The sequence below is a fragment of the Hylobates moloch genome, unplaced genomic scaffold (assembly GCF_009828535.3).
Source record: "Hylobates moloch isolate HMO894 unplaced genomic scaffold, HMol_V3 SCAFFOLD_8, whole genome shotgun sequence".
Classification (NCBI taxonomy): Eukaryota; Metazoa; Chordata; class Mammalia; order Primates; family Hylobatidae; genus Hylobates; species Hylobates moloch.
In genome coordinates, this window is record NW_026652283.1 from 55532371 (window position 1) to 55550491 (window position 18121).

An 18121-nucleotide genomic window follows, 5' to 3' on the forward strand; every position below is an offset into this window, starting at 1 on the left:
CTTTCTCAGAGTTCTTGCAAGATATTTGATAGCTTTGGTTTTTTTAAAAGAAGTTGAATTTGTAGGTTACATTGACATTGAAAATGACTATTAATTCTAGTTCACACGGTCAACTAATATGCCTTCCAGTATTATTTGTATACAAAGAACCCTCCTACCTCCTCTTGAAAATTCAGCAAGTCATGCTTTGCATGGTTTGAATTTAGATCATCTTTTGATGAATAAATTAAAATCTGGATACTGTTACTAGGGGAAAATAGTTTTTTTCTAGGTTTTCTAAATCTGGAAGTGGGTACTTCAGACGCACACGTGCCTTAAGAAAACATCTCATTTTCAGTGGAAAAAAAATTTGATGAATCAAAATCTATGTCAAATTTAGTATCCTTGGTAACTGTAAACTGCTGAATGCAAAAGTTTGAGAACTCTTGTCAATAAGAAGTAAATTCTATGCTTAAGCACTCCCTTCTTCTTCTCCATACACATTTGTCTCAATTTGCTTATTTGGAAACAAAATTCTTGATTTTCATCTTTCCTCTTTAGGTCTTCCTTTGCTAGTGCTTCCTCACCTTCCTAACCTCTAAATGTTGTCCCAGGCTTAGTCTTTGCATTTCTTTTGTCATACATTCTAATAGGAATGTCATTAAATCTCAGGGTTTTAAATATAATCTATTTGCTAAAAGCTTGCAATTTGTATCTCTAGTCTATACCTTTCCCTTTATTTCCAAATTCATATATCCAACAAATTTCTACTTGGGTGTCTAATAATATCCTCAAACTTAACGTGTGCAAAAATTGAGCTGCTGGTCAATCACACTTTCAAACTAGTTTCTCCCACAGTCTTCTCACTTTAAAAAACAGTAACTTCATTCCTCTAGCTGTTCTAGCCAACAATCTTGAATCTTCTATTTCTCACTTTCCACATCCAATCCATTAAGCAAATTCTGAGTTCACTGTAGGTGTGTGGATTTGTTTCTGGGTTCTCTATTCTGTTCCACTAGTCTATGTGTCTGTTTTTCTGCCTGTGCCATGCTATTTTGCTTACTATAGCTCTGTACTGTAATTTGAACTCAGGTAATGTGATTCCTCTAGTTTTGTTCCTTTTGCTCAGAATGACTTTGGCTATTCACGGTCTTTTGTGATTCCATATAAATTTTAGTATTGTTTTTCCTATTTCTGTGAAGAATGTCATTGGTATTTTGATAGGAATTGCACTGGATTTGTCGACTGCTTTGTGCAGTATGGACATTATAACATTCATAACATGAAATATCTTTCCATTTTTTGCCATCCTCTTCAATTTCTTTCATCAGTATTTTATAGTTTTCATTGTAGCGATACTCACTTCTTTGGTTAATTCCTAGGTACTTCATTTTACTTGTGGCTCTTGTAAATGGTATTACTTTTTAAATTTCTTTTTTCAGATTGTTCACTGTTAACATACAGAAATGCCACTGATTTTTGTATGCTGATTTTGTATCCTGAAACTTTACTGAATTTGTTTATCAGTCCTAATAGTTTTTTAGTGGAGTCTTTAGGTTTTTCCAAATATAAGATCGTATCATCTGCAAACAAGAATAAGTTGGCTTCTTCCTTTCTAATTTGGATGCCCTTTATTTCCTTCTCGTCTGACTGCTCTAGCTAGGACTTCCAGTACTATAACCAATAAGAGTGGTAAAAGTGCACATCCTTGTCATGTTCCAGATCTAGAGGAAAGCCTTTCAGTTTTTCCACAGGCAAATGTTTAAAAAGAATTGTCTCCATTTGTTGTTTTGATTTCCTTATCACACTATCTTCTCAACTCATTTCAGTAGGGCTTCTGCTGCCACATACCATTAAAACTGCAGTTCCTAAACTTACCAAGAACCTTAATGTCACTAAATCTAATGTGTGGTTTTTGTTTTGTTTTGTTTTTGAGACAAGGTCTCACTCTGTTGCCTAGGCTAGAGTGCAGTGGTGTGATCTCAGCTCACTGTAGCCTCAACCTCCCACGCTCAAGAGATCCTCCCACTTCAGTCTTCAGAGTAGCTGAGACTACAGATGTGTACCACCACGCCTGGCTAATTTTTTTATTTTGTAGAAATAGGGTCTCACTATGTTGTCTAGGCTGGTTTCATATTCCTAGACATAACTGATCCTCCGGCTTCAGCCTCCCAAAGTGCTGGGATTATAGGTGTGAGCCATCACACCTGGCCTAATGATTTTCATTAGTCCTCATCCTAGTGGCCCTTTTGGTAGCATACAACGGAGTTGGCTATATAGTTCTTAATCCTCCTTACTATGTACTTTGTAATAGTATAGACCACTTATGTGACAGCACAATTTGGTTTGTTTTTCTTTGTCTTTTTAAAATTTTCTTTAAGTATAACACATATATGCTCAATGAATTATCACAAAGTGAACACACCTGTGTAATTCCTACCCAAGTCAACAAACGGAACACTACTGGCACTCCAGAACCCACCTTTATATTCCTCCCAATCACTATCCATGCCTCTTCCCCAAAAGTAACCAACCCACCTTTATATTCCTCCCAATCACTATTCATGCCTCTTCCCCAAAAGTAACCACCATCCTAATAATTAACACCATAGATTAGTTTTGACGGTTTTAGAACTTGATATAAATGGAATCAGACAGGATGTACTATTTTGTGTCTGTTCTTCAGTGAACTCTTTGTTAAAATATCTGTTCAAGCCTCTTGCTCATTTTCTACGAGGAAGCATTTATATATACTAGATAAAAGCCCTTTGTTCATTATAGGTGTTGCAAATATATTATTCTACTCTGTGGTTTGCCTTTTCACTCTCTTAATGATGTATTGATTGACGGAATTCTTAATCTTAATATAGTCCAATGTATCAATTATTTCCATTATGATTTGTGTTTTTTGTATTGTTTAAAACAAACTTGTCCAACCCACAGTCCATGGGCTGCATGCAGCCCAGGATGGTTCTGAATGCAGCCCAACACAAACGCTTAAACTTTCTTAAAACATTATGAGATTTTTGCATGAACCTTTTTTTTTTTTTTTTTTTAAGCTCATCAGGTATCGTTAGTGTTAGTGCATTTTGGGTGTCGTCCAAGACAATTCTTCTTCTGATGTGGCCCAGGAAAGCCAAAAGATTGGACACTCCTGACTTAAGAAATCTTTCTTTATCCAAGATCATGAAAATATCCTGCATTATTTCTAGAAGTTTTATTGTATTATCTCTCTTGTTCAGATCTTGGAATTGATTTTGTGCATGGTTATGAGGTCACTACCTTATAGGTCGATTCCTCCTCATTCCCACCCCGCTCCAAAAAGATATGTTATTGCCACAGCACCAATGACTAAAAAGACTGTCTTTACCCTCACACCAAATGTCCTTATATATATGGGATAACTTCAGGACTCTCCATTCTATTTCACTATTCTATTTGTTGATTCTTCCACCAACACATTATTATACTTTTTTTTTTTTTTTTTTTTTGAGACGGAGTCTCGCTCTGTCTCCCAGGCTGGAGTGCAGTGGCTCAATCTTGGCTCACTGCAACCTCCACCTCCCGGGTTCAAGCGATTCTCCTGCCTCAGCCTCCTGAGTAGCTGGTACTATAGGCACATGCCACCACATTCAGCTAATTTTTTCTATTTTTAGTAGAGACAGGGTTTCATCATATTGACCAGGCTGGTCTTGAACTCCTGACCTCGTGATCTGCCCACCTCGGCCTCCCAAAGTGCTGGGATTATAGGCGTGAGCCACTGCGCCCGGCCTATTATACTTTTTTAAACAGATCTTGATACTAGTAAATTAAGTCTTCTCACCTTGTTTTCTTCTGCCATGGCTATATTTGGTCTATGGCATTTCAAGATGAATTTTAGAATCAACTTGCCAATTTGTATATGTGTATGTGGTGGTAAGGATGGGGGGCAGAAATTTTGAAATTCATTGAAATTTTGATCTTAAAGAGAACTGACATTATATTAAGTCTTCTGAACCATCATCACGTTATTTAGCCCTCCATTTGTTTATTTAAATCTTTTTTTCTTTTATATTTTAAAGTTCTCTATGTAGAAGGCTTTCACATCTCTTATTAGATCTTTTCCCCTAGAAATTTGTTATCATGATGCTATATTAAACAGGATATTTAATTTTTTTGTTTCCTGTTTATTGCTAGTATATAGACATACAATCAATTTTTGTACACTAACATATTTTAGTTTTTATGTATATTCATCCTATCTTGCTAACTATATAAAAAATGTTCTAAGAGCAGAAATCTTATACCTCTTTTCACTCTTAGCGACTGGCATAGAATGTTACATATACAGCAATTATTCAATGAAATACCCGACAGCAGAAATTTTGGCTAAAGACAAATCACTTGGAGATAACAATTAAAAAAAAGAACAATTATCTAATTCAAGATTAGACTGGCATGTAAGGAAGAATGGCTCTAGAAGTACTGTTTTTCCCTATAATATTTACGAGGATAGCTTTTAGTGCAAATTTAGGACATTTGCTCATGGACTGTCCATGAGTCAGAATGGCTACTGGACTTCTTGTTAAGCACAAAAGATAAGGACTGGCTCTAGACCAGACACTTTTGTCACTTTTAGTTTGTTTTTTGGGGCCAGTACCTCGAACACTGTAGATATTTAACGATTTCCTATATAGTTCTCTCTTCTATAACACTGCAGTAATTCTTGAGACTATAGTTGTACTTCCTTAAAATCTATTGACTTTTATGGGTCAAAGCTTGAAGAGCGAAAGGTTCCTAGAAAATTGGTAAAGACAATAGTCAGGCTGGGCGCAGTGGTTCACGCTTTATTCCTAGCACTTTGGGAGGCCGAGGAGGGCAGATCATTGGTGGTCGGGAGTTCGAGACCAGCCTGGCCAACATGGCGAAACCCTGTCTCTATTAAAAATACAAAAATTAGCCAGGCATGGTGGTGCACGCCTGTAATCCTCACTACTCGGGAGGCTGAGGCAGGAGTATTTCTTGAACCAAGTAGATGGAGGCTGCAGTGAGCCAAGATCGCGCCATTGCACTCCAGCCTGGGCAAAAGAGCAAGACTCTGTCTCAGAAAAAAAAAAAAAAGAGACAACAGTCAACATATCATTGCAAATAATGAAAGCAAAGGAACTGAAAGAAGGTGACTCTAAGCCAGTTCAATTTACGTAGAAGTTGGATGTGGAATATAAACAGGGTATAAAATGGTTACACCCAGACAGGTTTTTAGTAGAATTTAGGCCCACATCTAAACTGGTTTCAACACATGTTAAAGAAGTATAGTGGAAATAAGACGAGAGAAAAATCTGAGTTCTCCAAGGTGGCTCCTTGGAAAAAAGTACTTGCTAACTCAACTAATTTCTAGGAAAGCAACAACTATTACACAATAAAAAGAAAAATAAAAGATTCAAATTCTGCCCATAAGGACTCAAATTCCAGCCAAAAGCTCTGGGTTCCACTTAGAAATGAAGAAAAAGGCAATCCCTTCCAAAATCCCAAACCAAACCATGGTTTTAGAAAACACAACCAAAATTACAGAATTATCCATATTGATCACCATAGAGACAATAAATGATTCTATCTACTTATCAAATGTCAAAAGTCTATGGTTCACTAAGCAAATAACAACACAATATAAAGCACCAAAACAATTCCTACTTTTCAAATTCCTTCATTATTCTATTTAATCTTAATTATGTTCTTTTAAAATTACCTGACCAGTCCAATTATTTAAATATCCATTATTAAAAATGAAAACATTTAGCAGAATACATTTGATAGGGAATGGGAGAAGAGCTAGCTGCTTTGATATTGACATTAACTCCTTTAGTATATAACAATGGAAGTAAGGTTTCTTTAGTAACCTTACTGGAAAAATGGAAGTAGGATTTCTCCCTTTTGTCACCCACTCCAACCATAGTCCAGCATATGACTTTTACGAGACATGCAAGATTAACTTAGCTAAATCAGCCTGATCTAGTATTACATTGTATAAGACAACACCAGTAGCTACCTGAACAAGATACATCTAAACCACTTAATGCTAAGTTCCAACACAAACTGCTCCCTTATGAACCTCAGTGCTTCAACAAGATCACCAAATACTCTCTCAAAATCTACAGCTGAGCAATAAACCCAGAAGCAACACATTATCCCATCTGCCTAGGACTAAACAGCAACCTTACTAGGGCTCACATAAAGTCTTTCTCTTTAAAATAACTTTGCTGTCAGTTGGTTATAAAGAACAGAACTCTCTAATGACCTCTAACTCTCGCTTAACATGCCATTAATTTCAAAGCACTTACTTAACAGGAAATGCAGGATGTTCTGTTTTACTCAGTAACAAGTCCATAAATTACGGGATAAAAGCTAGGAATTTATTTCCTTTTCATAGTAGCTTACCCAGTTTAGTGGCGCCCTCTGGTGGGTACTCGGGAAACTGACCCTCAGAAGGGACACTGACAGTTCTCCTCAGGCATCGCCCTTTGGTGGAATCTGTCTGCTGCTCCTGTCCCCCTTCCACAGGTATCTAGTTAATCAAAAGCAAAAGATAAAACTTAATAGTGAACACACCATAACTACATTCTGATTGAATAATGGTTTTAGTCAAAGAAGACAGGAGTGTGTAACAAAGAGTAAGGTAGGAGAAATATAGAAATAAAATATATACAATGGTAAGCTATTACCAACTCCTTCACAGGAAGCTTTCCTTTAAAAAGAAAACTGGGCCAGGTGCAGTGGCTCACGCCTGTAATCCCAGCACTTTGGGAGGCCGAGGTGGGCAGATAACGAGGTCAAGAGATCGAGATCATCCTGGCCAACATGGTGAAACCCCATCTCTACTAAAAATACAAAAATTAGCTGGGTGTGGTGGCGCCCACCTGTAGTCCCAGCTACTTGGGAGGCTGAGACAGAAGAATTGCTTGAACCTGGGAGGCAGAGGTTGCAGTGAGCCGAGATCGCACCACTGCACTCCAGCCTGGCGACACAGCAAGACTCCATCTCAAAAAAAAGAAAAAAGAAAACTGAAACATCAGGAAAGGTGAGTATGTAAATCAGCTAACATGAAGTATGTACAAATCATAACCAGGTGTGTGCTTGCTCCTGGAGCTCAGAAAACAAAACACCCACACAAATAAAATGTTTTTCTATATCAGAAACTGGTTCACAAGCTCCAATTTTGTCCAATGTTAAATAAAATAAATGGAAATAAAAGTTGATCAGACAGATTTAGCCTCAAAATTATCTTAAAAGATTTCATTAAAGGTAGTAAAATCATCCAAATTTTCTTCAATTTTAGAATTGAGCACTTAGACATAGTTAATAAATCACATTTTCAGTGGAAACTTGTATAGATACCAACATAAAATGTTATATTTTCTTCCAAAGGTAAGATTGTTTTTATAATCCTAATAAACATTTTTTCTGACATAATTTCAGAAACATATCAAGTGGTTATTTGCATATGTGGAATGAGAACTATGAATGGTAAAAAAAAAATCTCTAATACCAATAACTATTTTAAGACTTACAAAGCAGGTTATCAATGCAGAGTAATGGGATGGTTCAAAGTTGTGTTTTTTTTTGGTTTTGGGTGTTTTTTTTTCTGGTAATCCTAAATATTCAGTAATGAAATTTTACTAGTAGCTTTTATCAGAATTAAGCATTGTAACATCCTAGTTTGGCAAAGTATGTCATAATTAATCATAATTCCTAATTTATTATGGCTCCAATACTGTTTTCAATATATTTCAATAATGAAACACTGAGTTCTTACATGTGCAAGTCTAATGAGTTTATATATATGTGACATCATGAGGGAGACATTATTATTATCTCCTTTTAAGAGATGGGGAATGAATGATTTATTTCTCCAAATGATTATAATGGACATGTATCACATCAACTGATCCAGCAAAAGTAGGACAGGTATAGGCTTAAGTGTACATGCCTTCTGCTTTGCTTCCGTAATCCAACTCCTGTGACTTGGGTCAAGGAGATGATGGCAAGGAAAACTCTCTCTGTTACTGACAATCCGAGGAGCAAATTCCTAATGCCTCCATAGGCACTTAAAATTTTCATACTCCTTATAGGACCCCCAATTCTCCCATTTCCTTATTACCATAACTATGGTTACTCTTTGCACATTGAGAAATTGAAGGGCAGAAGAAATGTAAAATTACAAAAATAAGCCAAGGCCAAAAAATAGCATCAATAAAGACATGAACTCTTCCAAAAGTACTCTGTAATATAAAACTTCACAAACAGTAATCTAAGTCATCTGTCCCTTTCAGGATGGAAATTTTATTATCTCTACTTAAATAATTAAAAGAGTATCACTGATAGGTTTAAATGACTATCTCCTATTAAAAAAGGCAAAACATATCCTGTATCTGCCTTAAAAGTGGGAAGAATGAGAGTAAATTTGGAAAAAATAATCTGGTTCTTTGAAGAAATAGTTGAATCTAAATAAACATAACTATTTGATAATAGTTCTAAAAATGCCTATTATTTTAAATAATAAAGGTCTAAACCATGCAGAAAAAAAGTAGTAGTTTCTTATGGTGTTTTAGGAGCAAATATTTTTTCTATGCAAATTTATAAAGGCCATATCCAGATAAAGTAAGAATGTCTTCTATGAGGACATATTTTGTCTCTGCTATATCAAAGGAGAGAATAAATACAATATTTCTTATTTGGGCCTAAAATTCACTCAATTATTTTCTCAAAGTTTTAATGTAGACTCTTTATTTCCCAGTATTAAAACTTAAAATATGATAAAAGGTTGTATTCAAAGTATCACTTTTAAAGGTTAGGGCATTTTACTCCTCATTCAGGATACAAAGAACACAATGTAACCTTTATTCTAAACTGCATTTCTTAATTTTTTTTTTTTTGAGATGGAGTCTTGCTCTTGTTGCTCAGGCTAGAGTGCAATGGTGTGATTTTGGTTCACTGCAACCTCCGCCTCCCGAGTTTAAGCGATTCTCCTGCCTCAGCCTCCTGAGTAGCTGGGATTACAGGTGCCTGCCACCACATCCAGCTAATTTTTTTTTATTTTTAGTAGAGACTGGGTTTTACAATGTTGGCCAGGCTGGTCTCAAACTCCTGACCTCAGGTGATCCACCCGCCTCAGCCTCCTAAAGTGCTGGGATTACAGGTATGAGCCACACTACAGATTGCTTCTTAGCTAAAATATTTTTTAAAAAGATATTGATCTACTCCTTTAAAATTGGATAGATCCTATTTCAAGTACTTTCAAATGACCCAAGCTGAAATATACAAATCTTAGCATATAACTAAGAGAATCAGCTATACACGAGCAATTTTCTCCACTGTGATTGTCGTAATTTATTTTACTAGTTCATATTTACTTGTTTATACTGAATTGCTCATAAAAATTATGTATCTTCCAAGTTCTATAACATGAGAGTAAATTTTCTTTCTTTTTTTTTCTTCTTTGCCCTTGTGGCCTTGTACTGGGCTTCTTCTCATCTTCTTCTGCCTCAACTAAAAAAAAAAATTGGCTGGGTGTGGTGGCTCATGTCTGTAAATCCCAGCACTTTGGGAGGCTGAGGTGAGTGGATCACCTGAGTTCAGGAGTTCAAGACCAGCCTGACCAACATGGTGAAACCCCATCTCTACTAAATACAAAAAATCAGTTGGGCATGGTGGTGCACGCCTGTAAATTCCAGCTACTTGGGAGGCTGAGGCAGGAGAACTGCTTGAACCCGGGAGGTGGAGGATGCAGTGAGCTGAGACTGCACCACTGCACTCTGACCTGGGCAACAAGAGCAAAACTCTGTCTCCAAAAAAAAAAAAAAATCAAGGCCAGGCGCAGTGGGGCTCCCACCTGTAATCGCAGCACTTTGGGAGGTCAAGGTGGGAGAATCTCTTGAGGCCAAAAGTCCAAGACCCTGGGCAACAAAGTGAGATTTCCATCTTTAAAAAAATAAAAAATAAAAATCAGCCAGTTATAGTGGCATGCACCTGTAGTCTCAGCTACTTGGGAGGCTGAGGCAAGAGGATCACTTAAGCACAGGAATCTAAGGCTGCCATGAGCTATGAACACATCACTGTACTCCAGCGACAGAGTGAGACCCTGTCTCTCAAAAACAAACAAAACCAAGCACTTTAATTTCATTCCATTTTAGAGGAAGAAAGTAGAAAAGGAGTAAATGATATCTCAGGTATCTAAGATGTGTTAATAACAAAGCCAAACTAGATCTCTGGCTCCGTCCTCTTTGTTAATTCCAAACCATCCATGAAAATCAAAAAGCAATGTGGCACATATTTTACATATATATATATACACACATGTATACACATATATATACACACATATATACACATATATACACACATATATACACACATATATATACACATATATATATACACACATACACACACATATTTTCTGTAAAACTGCCTTTCATATTGTTTAGAATCATATGGAAATTAATGTTGATTTCAATCTGAACCCATACAGATTAAACAGATAGTCAAGTACAGGAAATCAAGATTACGCTAACTAGCATCAGAAAGCTCTTCTTATTTCTTTTCCTAAAGAATGCTAAAAAGATGCTCAGGACTACTATATGCTTAAGAGGATTTTTCAGTACTTTAAAGAAAAAACAATTCCTCAACTTTCTTATTTCCTTAAAACACTGGTTCTCAAAACAAGCGGTCTAGGTACCAGCAGCAACAGCATAACCCAGGAACTTGTTAGAAAACCACATTCTCAGTCCCCACCCCAGACCTACTGCATCAGAAACTCAGGGTAGAGCTCGGCAATCTGTGTTTTAACAAGCCTCCGACTGATTCTGATGCTCACTAAGGTTGCGAACCACTGCCTTAAGGTGTTGTTTCCTCTCCTTCCTATCATGGATAAGCATCTCATAGTGTCATGTATAACAGACGTTCTCAACCTTGGCTGCAACTTATAATCATCTATGGGAGCTTTAAAAAAAAAACCAATGCTGTTCTCACTCATAAATGGGAGTTGAACAATGAGAACACATGGACACAGAGAGGTGAACAATAGACACCAGGGCCTGCTGGGGGGTGAGGGTGAGGAGAGGGAACTTAGAGGACAGGTCAATAGGTGCAGCAAACCACCATGGCACACGTGTACCTATGTAACAAACCTGCACATTCTGCACAAGTATCCTGGTTTCTTCCTTTTTTTTGGGAGAAAAACAAATGCCAACGCTTAGACCATTCCAGACATTCTAGACAGACAAAGTTGAGAACCACTGATCTATACTCTGTATCTCCAATTCTACTTATTCATTTATTAGTCCTTGGCTACCAGTACTAAGTGTGAAGATATAAATAAATCATTTGGCTTTAATACACCTCAATTTCCACAACTCTGAGATTTGATCTTTCCGGTATCTCAGCTGGATTCCTGGAGTGGTCAGGTCTTAAACACATTTCTCACTGGCAGTGTCAGATCTCTGTCGTAGCTCAACATGACCATTGGTATCTCTATTCTGTTTTCAATACTTCAGTTTCTCTCTGGAAAACTTATGTAGTCTTTCCCTGGACATGGGCAGTCCAGCTAAAGACTCTCTGGTATCCTACCCAGCAGATTCCAGCCCTTTCAGATGCAAAATTCTGTTCTATGCCTCCTCAGCTCAGTGAGTCTACTGTACTCTGGCTGGCCTGGCCTCCAGATTACAGCACTACAGTTGGGAAATAATATGCAGCAGACACCTGGGCAATGGTGACCACCACAGTGGCTGCCTATTGTCCAATGCCTGAAAATAGTTGTGTTGCACACCCATGCTCTCCTTCGATCGATCGATAGACAGACAGACAGATAGATAGTGAGGGGATGGTGTCCTATTTTTTGTTGTTGACAGTGGGAGGGTCAGTCTTGCACCAGTCATTCTGTCATAGCTGGTGCCAAAAGCCTCTATTTATCTCTTAACTAAACTCCTGCAACAGTTTCTTCACTGGTACCTGCCCGGGACATTCTGCCCCTTAAACCTATCCTTTACATAGTTATCATAATAATTCCAAAATGCAAATATGATCATGTCATTCTGAGGTTTAAAGCCCTTCAGCAGTTCTTTGACTCTAGCAGTGGTTTTCAAAGAAGTGGTGGTGTGTTTGTGTATGGAAGTATGTGGGGGTGGAGGGAAGTATCTCTGCTTCAACCTGAACATCATTCTCAGTGTATCTGTTGTACAGGGCTTCTGCATAAGCCTTTCTACAAAGAAAGTGTCCTTCCGCTTAAAAAGGGTTTAAAAACTACTATCCTATAAAGTGCAAGCTCCCTAATATAGTACACCAGATTTTCTACAATCCAGCCACTGTCTCTGTCTTTGTGCTCAGTTTTAGACTTCATTCTAGAAATACCAAATTGCTTGCAGTTCTTTAATACATTCCCTATTGTGTAGTTCAGTGCCATGGCTTAGTTTGTTCTCTCTTCCTGAAATGTTTTCCCTCTTTCTTTTCTATTCTACATCTGCAAGGTAAACTCCTAATCATCCTGAGGCTTAGGACTGGCTTTGCATTTCCCAGGAATCTTCCTCCTCTATCAGTCCCCTAAGGGAAGGTTAAAGTACACTTCCAGTTAGTTCTGCAGTAACACATCTTTCTCTGTCATTATACTTATTGTGTTAAATTATAATTACTCATTTATGCAACTAATTCCACTAAGTTAACAGCTTGTACTTTACCAGTAAATCCCCAAACCTTAAAATAGTTCACAAATAAATGAATGATAGGTAGAGATGGGGGCCATTTTAGGCAAAGGAAAAAGCATAACATCAGCCAAGAAGTTGGTAAAGTATATGACTTTTTTGTTTTGTTTTGGAATAGGGAGTAGGCCAATTTGGCTAGAGCCTCTTAAGAGGGAGAAAAGGGATATAACAATATATTATGAACATGTTAGGAGGGCTGGAATACCAGACCATGCATGGGGAGCACTGAGAAGCCACTCAAGCTTTTAGATCTGAGGAATGGCAGTCTCCTAATTGCTCTCTTTCCTGTGTCTTGCTCTTCCAATACGTCCTAACACCTAACTTTGATCAAATTGCTTCTTTTATTAAGCCTTCTTTTGGTAATTCCCCATTGCCAGTGGCATCTTAATGACATATTTAGTTAGGCCAAGGTTCTTTTTATAATAAATGGATTTCTTTCTCTTATTCTATCCATTTACTTGTGTTATTTATCAAATATCACTTTAAAATTGTCTTATTTTTACCACTAAATTTGTTACGGGGGAGAAAGAGGAAAGAAGATCTGTCTTGTTCTTTGTAACTCCTAACATAGTGAATAACATATAAGGGCATATTATATATCTACTGAATAATTTAAAAGTGGTTCTGAATAAAATATGCCATAGGTAGCTCCCCCCAGAATAAATAACAGTTGATTTTTAGCTATTTGCACAAAGACTGATATTTTCATCAACATATCTGAGTGTAAACACTTCCAAAAGAAAAATGTTTTAAAATATTTAAAAGTGTCATTTTAAATGCCTTGCTGCCTATACACTAGAATCCAGCCTTAAACATTCTAAATATAGAAAGTAGAGTTTGCATTAAGAAAAATGGAGTCAAATGTACCCTGCCTAATAGACTGTTATTGCCAAAAGAAATACTCACAAATTCAGCTTTCTTTTGTATTTTTATAATGGCTGTACCTCAGAGGGGTTCATGTTTGTCTTCTCTACCATTTCCCTCAACTCCTTAATCTCAAATTTACTTGGTCTCATCTATTGCAAGCAAAATGAAAGTCAAATGGCCTCCTGTGCCCTCTTTGAACTGGGCTGGTATCAAGCCATTTGGGGCCTTTCCTGGTACCCAGGCAAGGAAGTATATTTCATAGCACATAAGCAATATCTATTTGGCAAAATTTGCATGAAGCAGTTTATTGAACCAGTAAGTCATTTCTCAAGGTGACACTCCCAGCAAGCCTCTCTTTCAGCATTCTGCCCCAATCTACCCTTCTGCTACATTCCCAGATTGGTAATTGGAATATTTAACACTCTTCCCATGTATACTCCTCAAACAGACTTTTCCCCAGTTCTGACAAGAAACATGTAGAGTTAAGAGAAAGCATTAAAAGATCCCACACACTGACTTAATACATGAGTGATACTAGACTAATATAATCCTCCCACATTCCAGCAGTGCCTGGCTAAGGATTCAGTTTAAATCCTTACAGAATCCTTTTAATTAATTTTTTTAACACAGCAATAAACACCCCCATGATGACTTAATTAAAGTTTAAAACCACCTTTTTAGATAATTTTAGCAGGAAATTCCTTAAACTCATTTTAAGAAATTCTAAATTATTCAATGCAAAATTCCAAGGATAAGAGTTAAATTCTTTATAATTCTTTTTTTTTTTTTTTGAGACAAAGTCTTGCCCAGTCACCCAGGCTGGAGTGCAGTGGTACGATGTCAACTCACTGCAACCTCCACCTCCTGAGTTCAAAGGATTTCTCCTGCCTCAGCCTCCTGAGTAGCTGGGGTTACAGGCACCCGACACCATGTCCAGCTAATTTTTGTATTTTTAGTAGAGACAGGGTTTCACAATATTGGTCAGGCTGGTCTCGAACTCCTGACCTCGTGATCCACCTGCCTCAACCTCCCAAAGTGCTGGGATTACAGGCGTGAGCCGCCGTGCCCGGCCCACATTCTTTATAATTCTTAAATGTGGGTGAAAGGTAGAAGGGCGCCAGCATATTCTGGTCCCTGCACAAGAAATGGATTTATAATCTTTTCATGTAATGAAATTAACAGAAAGTTAAACTTATTCAAGTAATGTAAAGCAATGGCTTCACATTTTCTTTTTCTAGAGACTTAATTCAATTTTCTCCATATAATAATGGCAGAACATAAACACCTGTCTGAGGGCATTAAACTGTTTTTGTAAACTGTTTTGTAAATTTATCCCCTCATTATTCCTCACCCGGTCTACTGAAGCAATCTTGTAACTCATCTATTTGCTTCTAATCCTTTTCACTTCATTTTCCATGTAATCAACAGAGTTACTTCTCTAAGAAGCAAATCTGATGATGTCACTACCTTGCTAAATACCCTTTCCCTGGTCCAGATCATTTCCGGAATAAAATCCAAATTCCTCATCATAGCCTTCAAGGTTCTTCATTACCTAGTTCTTGCTAGCTATCACTTTTCCTCTTGCAAACCATGTCCCATGAACTCTGAATATTTTGCAGTTTGCCAAAGAGACATACGTTTCTTGACTTTGTATCATTATATACACTCAGAATGTCCTTCCCTTCTTTTTCTCCTCGTGAGCCCTTATTTGTCCCTTAAAATACAGCCCAAGCATAAATTTCTCTGTAAAACACTTTTTTGGCATTCTCCACTCCATACTATAATCCATCCTAGGCCATATCTCAGTTAATCTCTTATGGTTATATTACAATTAAAAAATAAACTTGGCTGGGTACGGTGGCTCACACCTATAATCCCAGCACTTTGGGAGGCTGAGGCGGGCAGATCACGAGGTCAGGAGATCGAGACCATCCTGGCTAACACGATGAAACCCCGTCTCTACTAAAAATACAAAAAAATTAGCCGGGCATGGTGGCGGGCACCTGTAGTCCCAGCTACTTGGGAGGCTGAGGCAGGAGAATGGCATGAACCCGGGAGGTGGAGCTTGCAGTGAGCCGAGATAGTGCCACTGCACTTCAGCCTGGGTGACATTGCAAGACTCCATCTCAAAAACTAAAAACAAACAAAAAAATAGAAATAAACTTACTGAAGCAAAATTTATATAACATAAAATTTACTATTTTAAAGTGAATAATTCATCAGCATTTAGTACGTTCACAACGTTGTGCAACTACCACTGCTGTCTAATTCCAAATGGTTTTAACTTTATTTTACCTCAGTGTGTCTCAACAAAACTGCATCTTTGTGACCACAATACTACACATAATGATAGGTGCTCAATAAATAAAGATGGAATCATGTATTCAACTGTGGAAAAGCACCCCATCAATTATTTTTCTCTTCTTTTTATTAGTTTTAGAAAAATAAAGAATTAAGTTGCATGTTCTGGGTAGATATATCATGGAAAGAAAGGATAGAAGATATCTTCTATTCAACTTTTATTAAGGAAATAGACATTCAGAAATAAAAGTTTTTAATTTGGCCCTTGCAACATTCATTCAACAAATATTTATTGAGAGTTTCCTATGTTTCATCAGGAACTGTTCTAAGAACTGGTGGATACATCCTTGAACAAAACAGACAAAATCTTTGCTCAAAAGCTTATATTCCAGTAGGAGATGAGAGACATTAAACACAATAAATAAATTATATAGCATTTTAGCAGGTGGCAAATGCTATAAAAAAATATATTAGAGCCAGGTAATTAGGTCAGAAGTTCTGGATACAGATGTGGGGAGCAGTAGTGATTTAAAATAGGTTAGTCAGGGTTGGCCTTGCTAAGTATGTGGTATGTAAGCAAAGAGATGAAGGAGGTAAGAAAATGAGCCATGCAAATATAAGAGGGAAGAATGTTCCATGCAAAGAAAAAGCCAAGACTAAGGCCTTAGGGAGGAACATGCCTGATGTACTCATGAAATAATGATGAAGACAGTATGTCTGGAAAGTAGCAAGTTGGGGAAGCTTTTGGCCTTTGAAACTTGGAAGGATGGAGTTGTCATTAATGTCAATAACTTACCATAGGTAAGTTATGAAGTGAAGATTAGGGCTGAAGTGTGGGGCATGTTGGAAATGACTCTTACATATCCAAGTGGAGATGTGTAATGCACAGATGGATATATGAGTCTAGAGAAGAGAGATGGCCTGGTGCAGTGGCTCATGCCTGTAATCCCAGCACTTTGGGAGGCTGAGGTGGGAGGATCACTTGAGCCCAAAAGTTACAGACCAGCTTCGGCAACATAGTGAGATTCCATCTTTTTAAGAGAGAGAGTAGTTTTAAGATATAAAATTAGGAATCATCAGCATTAGAGGACATTTATAGTCTCAAGACTATAAATGAGATGAGATCCCCAAGGAAATAAGGTCCCATGGCACTTCCATGTTAAGATTTAGAGAGAACAAGAGCAATCTGTAAAGATGACTCAAAAGAAACTTCCAGAGAGGCAGGAAAGAAAAAGAACACAGTGTCATGGAAGCCAAATAGGAAAAGTGACCTTAGGAGAAGGAATGTGACCTTAGGAGACCTTAGGAGGGTGATCAACTCTACTAAATGCCATTAACAGATTAAGATGAGAACTGAGAACTGACCACTGAATTTAACAATGGGAAGGTCACTAGTGAGCTTAACAAGCACAATTCTGGCAGTGATGTGGGTAAGAGTCTGACTGGAATAGATTTAAAGGAGAACAGTAATTAAAGACAATGAGCATATAGAAGTTTTGAGAATTTTTGTTATAAAGGAGAGAAGAGAAAGGGGTGGTATCTGGAGGTACAAGTGAGGTTAATACAGGCTTTATTTTTTTCAGATGAGAAATAAAGCTGGGCTCAGTGCCTCACACCTGTAATCCCAGCACTTTGGGAGGCTGAGACAGGTCAGGAGTTCGAGTCCAGCCTGGCCAACATGGTGAAACCCCATCTCTACTAAAAATACAAAAATTAGCTGGGTGTGGTGATGCATGCCTGTAATTCCAGCTACTCGGGAGGCTAAGGCAGGAGAATCGCTTGAACCCAGGAGGCAGAGGTTGCAATGAGCTGAGATGGCACCATTGCACTCCAGCCTGGGGGACAGAGTGAAACTCTGTCTCAAAAAAAAAAAAAAAAAAGAGAGAGAGAGAGAGAATAGCATGCTGATGGGAATGATCTGGTAGAAAGCAAAAAACTAAAATGTTTTTCAAAAAAGGTAGGGGAGAATTGCTAGTGATAGATCCTTGAACAGGCAAGAAATAATGGAATGAACACAAGCAGAAGGGCTGACCACAGTGGACAGCTCAACCACAGTTAAAAAAGTAAAATCAGGGTAGAAGGAAACAGCTGCTGTTAGGCAGATACAGTAATGGAGTGTGCAGAAGTTCTCTTGTGAATTTTCCAATTTTCTCGGTGAAGTAATAAGCAAAGTAATCAGCTCTAGGTGGGAATAATAAAGAAGAGATTGGTAGTTTGAGGAAACAGGAGAAGGTATGAAAAATATC

General features: G+C 37.6%; 1 protein-coding gene across 1 annotated transcript in view; it reads right to left on the bottom strand.

Moving 5' to 3' along the window:
• RASAL2 (RAS protein activator like 2) overlaps window positions 1-18121 on the bottom strand; it is a 228412-nt gene that overhangs the window by 185869 nt on the left and 24422 nt on the right. Inside the window, exon 3 of the mRNA XM_032160902.2 lies at window positions 6394-6520. The gene's annotated coding sequence lies outside the window, so the exon portion shown is untranslated. The remainder of the gene's footprint in view (window positions 1-6393; window positions 6521-18121) is intronic.